The sequence below is a fragment of the Sphaerodactylus townsendi genome, linkage group LG17 (assembly GCF_021028975.2).
Source record: "Sphaerodactylus townsendi isolate TG3544 linkage group LG17, MPM_Stown_v2.3, whole genome shotgun sequence".
Lineage (NCBI taxonomy): Eukaryota > Metazoa > Chordata > Lepidosauria > Squamata > Sphaerodactylidae > Sphaerodactylus > Sphaerodactylus townsendi.
The window spans coordinates 4,118,801-4,127,362 of NC_059441.1; the positions used below are offsets into that span (position 1 = coordinate 4,118,801).

Here is an 8,562-nt window from a genome sequence, read left to right on the forward strand (position 1 = left end):
GAAGTAAAGAGCCAATCCTGGCGTTTCTCTGCCCCAAGGAGGTTTGGTTGCCAACTCCAGTTCCAGACATTCCTGGAGATTTGGTTTTCTCTCGGGAGATCAGTTCCAATTTTGGAGGTTGGCAACTCTATCACGTCTTGCTGAAGACCTGTCGACATGTCCCCAAGATTTTAAAAAGGATCCAAGCATCCCTTGCAAACTGCAACAGCAATACCTGCTAACTATACCAGGGGTCTGCAACCTGTGGCTCTCCAGATGCTCATGGACTACAATTGGCCATGCTGGCAGGGGCTGATGGGAATTGTAGTCCGTGAACATCTGAAGAGCCGCAGGTTGCAGACCCCTGAATGATACAGAACGGTCTGTTCACAGAGTTACGGGAACTGATGGCTACACACCAGTGACTTTAGTGGGAATCTGAGTCGTCAGAGAGGAAAACCTCCAGAATACGCACATTCAGTTTTTTATGACACGGGATATTTACCAAGGGCGCAACAAACTCTCCCCCACTGCTCTCCGTAAAAATTTTTTTAAAATGCAAATGTGTTCCTAAAGGAGGAATCTCCTTTTATCAGAATCCAGCAGATGGGGAACAAAGAGAGGTTACAGACCGGAGTCAGGAAAACAGGGCCGCATTCATAAAAATGTTTTTAAAATATATTTAGTAGCGAAAGTCTTTGGGGTGGGGTGTTTTTTTTTTTTCAATGTACGCTCAGATATGGAATGCCCAGTTCAAAAAAGGGAAATGAAGATTTAAACAGATGTGTGCTGGCGAAGCATTAGAGAACACAAATACTGAAATGACCAGGGAGGAACAGGCAGGAGTATGCAGGGTTCTCTTTAAAGTCTTATGAGAGACTGGGAGGGACTTACTCCCCCCAGCATGATGAAGAAGAAGAAGAGTTTGGATTTATATCCCCCCTTTCTCTCCTGCAGGAGACTCAAAGGGGCTGACAATCTCCTTGCCCTTCCCCCCCCCCACCCACAACAAACACCCTGTGAGGTAGGTGGGGCTGAGAGAGCTCTGAGAAGCTGTGACTAGCCCAAGGTCACCCAGCGGGCGTGTGTGGGAGTGCACAGGCTAATCTGAATTCCCCAGAGAAGCCTCCACAGCCCAGGCGGCAGAGCGGGGAATCAAACCCGGTTCCTCCAGATTAGATACCCGAGCTCTTAACCTCCTACGCCACTGCTGCTCCTATGGCATCTTTTTTTCAGTTTCTCTCCATGGGCCCCAAATGATGTCCTCACCACCCCACCAACAACACCCCCAGGTCACAGGCTTTCCATCTCTCACCTCCACCTGCACGGGGTCAGCTGGATCAGACCAAAGATTCATCTGCTGCCATATTCAATGCTTTGATTTTGTTTCTTCAGGCCTGATTCCCTTCTAATATCTGTCCCACCCCATAGGAACAAAGGAACCTAAGAACAGCCCTGTTGGATCAGACCAGTAGTCCATCTAGAGTCCCAGGGGTCTGCAACCTGCGGCTCTCTAGATGTTCATGGACTACAATTCCCATCAGCCCCTGCCAGCATGGCCAATTCTCTCCTTGGGGATTTGCCATCTGCCTACCCTTTATGGCAGGGGTCTGCAACCTGCAGCTCTCCAGATATTCATGGGCTACAATTCCCATCAGTCCCTGCCAGCATCGTCAATTAGCTGATGGGAATCGTAGTCCATGAACATCTGGAGAGCCGCAGCTTGCAGACCCCTGATAGGCTGGAGAAATGTAAAGAAGAGGGCAACCAAGATGAAGAAGAGGAGTTTGGATTTATATTCCCCCCTTTCTCTCCTGTAAGGAGACTCAAAGGGGCTTACGATCTCCTTTCCCTTCCCCCCTCACAACAAACACCCTGTGACATTCACAGCTACCCCTCCAAATAAATGCACCCATCCAAATACTGTATGAATGGGTGCATAAGAATAATATGCATGCCCTCCTGCTGTACTCAGGTGCTTGGGGTTACTAATCATTTTGTCACCCTCAAACTCTCCAAAGTCAACAGGAAGGGGCTGAGCTCAGGAGGAGGCGTGGAGGGGGGGGGTGAGCCCCCTCCTCCCCCCCCCCCCACGCAGAAGGGCCCCCTGGCTGGCTCTGGCTCGCCCTGGGAATCCAGGGGACCTCCCAGCCGCCCCTGGAGGACGAGAGGGGTCGAAGAGGCTGGCGGGGGGGGGGGGGTTGTCCGTCCCTACCCCACCCCCACACGGCAGTAGGTCCTTCCCGGAAGCGGGAGAAGCGGCCCCAACCGACCTCCACGTGGAGCCCGCCTTCGCAGGCCCCGCCCCCTCTTCAGCCCCGCCCCCTCTCACGAGGCTCTGAGGAGAAAGGCGGGAAAGGGCCGCGCGGGTGGGGGGGGGGATCTGCGCAGCCGCCTCAGACGACGGCGTTTCCCGCCAAAACCGCCGCGAGGCCCCTCCCCCTCCCCTGTTCTAGCCTGCTGTGGGGCTAGATGGGTGGGGGGGCTCTCACCCTCTCCCTGCAACCCCCCAGAGGGGCCTGCGGGCTTAAAGAGGTTGGCCTTCTGAGGGGGAGCCTGCAGTTGGGAGAATGGACTGGGGGGGAGGGGGTCCCCTCGTGTCCTGCCCAGTCCCAGGTGCCCATTTGAGGGGGGGGGGGGGGGGGGGGGGTCCCCTCGTGTCCTGCCCAGTTCCAGGTGCCCGGGGGGGGGGAGGATGGAAAGCTCTTTGAGGCTTGGGTGCTGTGTGGTTTCCAGGCTGTATGGCCATGTTCTAGCAGCATTCTCTCCTGACGTTTTGCCTGCATCTGTGGCTGGCATCTTCAGAGGATCATGCAGCCCGGAAACCACACAGCACCCAAGTGATTCCGGCCGTGAAAGCCTTCGACAATTCTTTGAGGCTTCTTGCAGGAGGGAAGGGTGGGGTATCAATCCAAACTCCGCTTCTTCTTCTTGGCTAGGTGCCCCCTACTGATACCACCCAGGTTTGGTGAAGTTTGGTTCAGGGGGTCCAAAGTTATGGACTCCCAAAGAGGGTGTTTCCAATAAGAGCCAATAGGAGATGGGGGCTACACCTTTGAGGGTCCATAACTTTGAACTCCCTGAACCAAACTTCACCCAACCTGGGAGGTATCATCAGGAGACTCTCCTAAAGATACTCTGAAAGTTTGGTGCTGCTAGCTTAACAACTGCACCCCTGACAGCAGGCACACCTCCAATTTGTGGCCGTTGTGGTGGGCGGGGAGAATGGGAAGCCGCTTTGACGATCCTTGCAGGGACCAATCCAAGCTCTTCTTGGCTAGGTGCCCCCCTGCCGCCCGTCCCCCACCCATTTTACGGCAGTCTGTCATCTCATTCCCAGGACAGGATGCATTTGTTGGACTGAATGAAGCACCTGGCTTGATTACATTGGCCCGAGCAGAGGGCAAAAATATTCCCAGGGCACAAAGGCGGGGCGATGCCTGTGGGGCCCAAACCCTCCCGTTCCTCTCACCACAGGACAAGTCAGATAAAAAGTAGGGTGTTGAATGGGCCGTCCCTGTGCTTCCAGCCTACCTCACAGGATGGTTGCGTGGATAAAAAAGGGAGAGAGGCTCTATTGCTCCCCACTGGGGGAGAAAGGCAGGCTAAAACTAGGTAAATACATAATAGAGAAAGCTGAAGGTGGGGGGGGCAGAGAAAAAGTAGGGTGTTGAATGGCTAAGAATCGGAGAATGAGGCAGGGAAAGGGAAGAGGCTGTGCGGGTTACGAGGGGGAGGGAAACAGGATATACTGTAGAGAAGCGAGAATGTGAGGTGCCGCACCCCACACGTCCTTCAGGGTTTCCTACCATGCAAGTGGGCTTTTCCTGCATTTCAGCTCAGGGTCCCCAGAAATCTTCTCCCCTTACCCCAAACCACCCCAGGAATGGTGCCTCAGCATGATTGAAGGATTGGAGCACCTTCCTTATGAGGAGAGGCTGCAGCGTTTGGGACTCTTTAGTTTGGAGAGGAGACATCTGAGGGGGAATATGATTGAAGTCTATAAAACTATGCATGGGGTAGAAAATGTCAACAGAAAGAAAATTTTCTCTCTTTCTTACAATACTAGAACCAGGGGGCATACATTGAAAATGCTGGGGGGCGGGGGGAGAATTAGGACTAATAAAAGGAAACATTTCTTCACGCAATGTGTGATTGGTGTTTGGAATATGCTGCCACAGGAGGTGGTGATGGCCGCTAACCTGGATAGCTTTAAAAGGGGCTTGGACAGATTTATGGAGAAGTTGATCTTTGGCTGCCAATCTTGATCCTCTTTGATCTGAGATTGCAAATGCCTTAGCCCAGTGTTTCCCAACCTTTTCAACGTTGCGGTACCCTTGACCTCACTCTTCATATCTCAGGGTATCCTTGAGGTTCATTTGATTTTTTTTTTGCATTTTTAAGGTTTTTTTCCTGTTTTTGGCCTGTAGGTGGGGGGAGTGGCAAGCAGGGGGAGGGGAGGGGAGTGTTGACAGCCGTGTTGTTTGTTTGCCTAAATTTGGCATGGATTGGGGGGATTTAAAGGGAGAGCTCTCTTTAAATACACCCCCACCCAATCCACACCGAATTTAGGCAATAAAACAATGCTGTTTTTCAGTGTTGTTTAAAGGAAGCCTATGAGGCTTCCAACCCCCCCCCCTTCAAAATTCATTTGATTCCGGTGGGGGGGGGGCAGGCGGTAGCATTCTCATAGTACCCCTGGCACATGCTCAGGGTACCACGGAACCCTGGTTGGGAATCACTGCCTTAGCCAGACCAGGTGCTCGGGAGCAGCAGCAGCAGAAGGCCATTGCTTTCACATCCTCTATGTACTCCTTATGTTCTCACCCTCCAGGAGCCACGGGAGACCGTGGACCCTCCTGGCTCTAATCCCCCAACCTAGGATACGATGAACTTTCCCCAGCTCTGCCCCTTTTGACTCGAAATCAGCTCTGCGGGTGGATTTTTCAATATCTGTTCCTAAAGAGACTGACCTCCACCCAGTCCTGAATGCACACATTAAAGATGCTTTGTGGCAAAGGGACAGAGTCCATTATTATTATTATTATTATTATTATTATTATTATTATTATTATTATTATTATTATTATTACAAAACTACAGATTAATATTATTAATTAGCTATTGGTGGTGGTTGCTGTGAATATTTTGAATGGATGTTATCTGACGCTTCTCAAATGTGAACTTCCTTAGTTCTTTAATTTTTGATATCCTGCTTTGAATTAAATACCCTTTGATACCCCGCTTTGAATTAAATAGAAGTTACGCTTAGACAGTGTTGTGGAGGTGGACGTGGTGAGACACAATTCCTTACCCCGTCCCCAGAAAAGACCTCCAAATTAATCGTAGGCAAGTTTGTAGCATCATTAAAGAGGCAGACAGAGTCACTTTTTTCTAAAAACAAAACAGGTGTATCTTTAAAAGCTGGGTGCATAATATAGAAAAATGATATTACAAACTACAGAAGGAACATTTGTTCTGATCCACCAGATATCTCCACTGCCTTTTGTGTTTTTCAAGTATGTTGCCCACTGCCTCTCCACCCCCCTTCCTACAGGGAGAAGACTCAAGAGGTGACCCTTTACAAGGGAAACGAGATGGAAGAGGAGATCTGTCGCTTCCGGAAGTTGCGCTATGGCGAGGCTGGCGGACCCCGAGAGGTTTGCAGCCAGCTCCATGGACTTTGCAACAGCTGGCTGAAGCCGGAGAGGCACTCCAAGAAGCAGATCCTGGATCTGGTGATCCTGGAGCAGTTCCTGACCATCTTGCCCCAGGAAATGCAGCGCTGGGTCAGAGGATGTGGGCCGGAGACCAGTTCCCAAGCGGTGGCCCTGGCCGAGGGTTTCCTCCTGAGTGAGGCTGAGGAGAAGAGGCAGGCAGAACAGGTGAGGGCTCGTCTTTCCAGGTATGTCCAATTCAAACAACAATATTTGGCCTTCTCCTAAGGCTTACCTGTCTGATATTTGTCCAAGTTTTATATAATATTGGTTTTATATAATATTGTGGTTGGTTTTATATAACATTATTATGTAATTTATTGATGTGTTCTATAGTTGTGAGCCCCCTGAGCCCTTCAGGGAAAGGGCGGCCAATAAATCGAAGGAAGGCAGGAATAAATAAATAAGTTTTAATCATCCAAATGGGAGGTTTAACAAGTTGCTTCAGCAGCCGCTTCTAAGGAATTTATTATCCCTCCAGATAACTCACCAGGGTTGAAAGGTCTGCTTATAGAAAGATGCAGAGTCTGGGAATGGGGCAGGATCCATTCCTTGGCATTGTCCATTCCATCTGTGAACTGTCTCCCTCGCTTCTGTTTCAGACATCAGGTGTGAAGGTGGAAGCAAAGTTCTCTCAGATGGAAGGAGCTCTGTGGGAGGAAGGGGAGCTGGCCCAGGGGCATACCCCCGATGCCGTCTCACCTGGTAAGGAGTCAGTGTGTCTGGGTGGGATGGGGGCACCCAGTGAATTCGACGGCAGAGAGTTCTGGCCAAGAAAAAAGTTTCTTCATCCAACTCGTGGCAGTTAGTCTTCCATAGTTGGGATGCCTGTAAAAGAGGATTAGATATATTCATGGGGGCAGTTCCTCACATTGATTTACAATATTCCTATCCCTTTTTTTTCCATCAAAGGGACTCAAGCTCGCTGAAAAAGTGGGGGGGGGGGGCGACAAATCGCATCTGGGCTCTTCAGTCTTGTGACTAAAGAAAACCTGCATGTTCTGGTCAGCACAGCTGTGAAAACCAGTTGCGAGGGGCCAGGAGCAGAAGGCAAATGTGTTTTAGGCTCATGCTTATTGGGACATCTGACGGGGCCGCTGTAGGAAACAGAGCATTGGATGAGTGATGCCAGGTTGTGGGGAGGGCCTCGGGGGGGATGTGATGCCACGTTGAAATTGCCTCTGCAAATGTGACATTTGTGAATCAGGAGATATTACCCTCAGTTTCCTGATGACCTCAATTCAGGTTTGGTTTTTTGACCTGATGCGACAAGGTGCCATCCAGTGTCATTTTGGCCTCTGTCTTTTTGTTCCACCAGCCTGGACTTCAGGGCGTGTGCAAGGGCTCACCTAGTGGGAAAAAGCATGTCTGGGCCTTTGGTCTGATCCAGCTGAGATGCTCTCAGATATTCCAGCTCCAGTGTTCACAGGACATGTTTCTAGTTTCACAGAAGCTGAAAACGTGTCAGTGGCATTTGCAGCCCCCCAGGAGCTGATGAGTCCCTTTTGCTTGTCTTCTGCCTCTCCCACAACTTTCTACAAAGTGTTACAATTCTTTTTGAGTGTACACAGGGCAAGGTTTCACAGTCCAGGAGACAGCGTTGCAAGAAGCACAGTCCACACAAGCAAACATATTAGGAAGTGGAGGCTAATTCCCTTTCTTCCGATTGTCTCCCCCTCGCAGGCAGTGAAGAGCCAGTGTTGAGCCGCACTCTTTGCGGAGGTGTGGAAACAGCTGCGGCACCTCCAGTCCAGGTGAGGGAGAGTGGGTCCCCCCTCCTTTCTCAGGTGGGCTTTCCTCCTGCAGTTGGTGCTGAGGGTCTCAGGCAAGAGGCTCTGAACGCCACTCTTTATAAACAAGCCAAACTCTCCTTCCTGCACCCTCCCAGAAGGGCATCTCTGCCTGACATGACGTCTGATGAGGGAATCTGCTTTTTCTTTCAGCCTTCGCTTACCTTTGGGGAGGTGGCCCTGTATTTCACAGAGGCAGAGTGGGCATTCCTGAAACCTCACCAAAGAGCTCTCTACGAGACTGTCATGCTGGAGAACTATGAGAACGTGGCTTCTCTGGGTAAGGAACTTTCATAGGTGCCAAAGGTTTGCCTTTGGGATGAGGTGTGAATCAAAATCCTGAACAGGTATGTGTTGTGTTGAGGCCTGTTATACTGCTTGCTCCCTGAGCCCTTCGGGGGAGGGCGGTCTATAAACCCAATAAATAATAATAATAATAATAATAATAATAACAATGATGATGATGATGATGATGATGATGATGATGATGATGATGATGATGATGATGATGATGATGATGATTATTATTATTATTATTATTGTAGAAGCCTCAGCAAGGTTGGGAGTATGGTGTGACCAGCAGCTCAGATGAGGGGAAAGGAGGTCCGATACAGGAAATATTCACCCATTAATTAGCAGTGCCTGAGGGGTGACTTGGCCTCCATGCTAAGCAGAGAATCCACTCGAGAAAAAACAAAAATGCAAGTGTAGCCTTTGGAAAGATGTTCAGTGAGAACATCACTCTTATTGCTGGAAGGCAAATTCCCTCAGGAGAGAAGCTGTGATTGCCTGAAGTGCAGGAAGACCTACAGTCAGATATCAGCCCCTTTTTTCACATCACTCAGTTGAGGAGGGATATAATCTGTCAGATTGCAAACCAAACCTTTCTGGTTTGAATGTCCCTTTACAGCATATATTCATGTACAGCAGCAAGCAAAAAAGCCACTGAAATGTGGTTCTTCAGGATGGAACTTCAAGGGAAGCTCAGAATGTGGTTTGGGTGCTAACGGGATCTCTGTTTTTACTCCATCAGGTGATGAGCAGTGGAATGAGAGGGGCAAGAAAGTGCATCTGAA

The 8,562-nt window shown here is 50.0% G+C and overlaps 1 long non-coding RNA gene across 1 annotated transcript; it reads left to right on the forward strand.

Annotated features, from left to right (window-relative positions):
• Nucleotides 1-5,848: 5,848 nt before the first annotated feature.
• LOC125446136 lies at nt 5,849-7,437 on the forward strand. Its single transcript, XR_007246372.1, has 3 exons — nt 5,849-5,864; nt 6,299-6,401; nt 7,380-7,437. It is a non-coding gene; the product is annotated as an uncharacterized LOC125446136 (long non-coding RNA).
• Nucleotides 7,438-8,562: the final 1,125 nt, after the last annotated feature.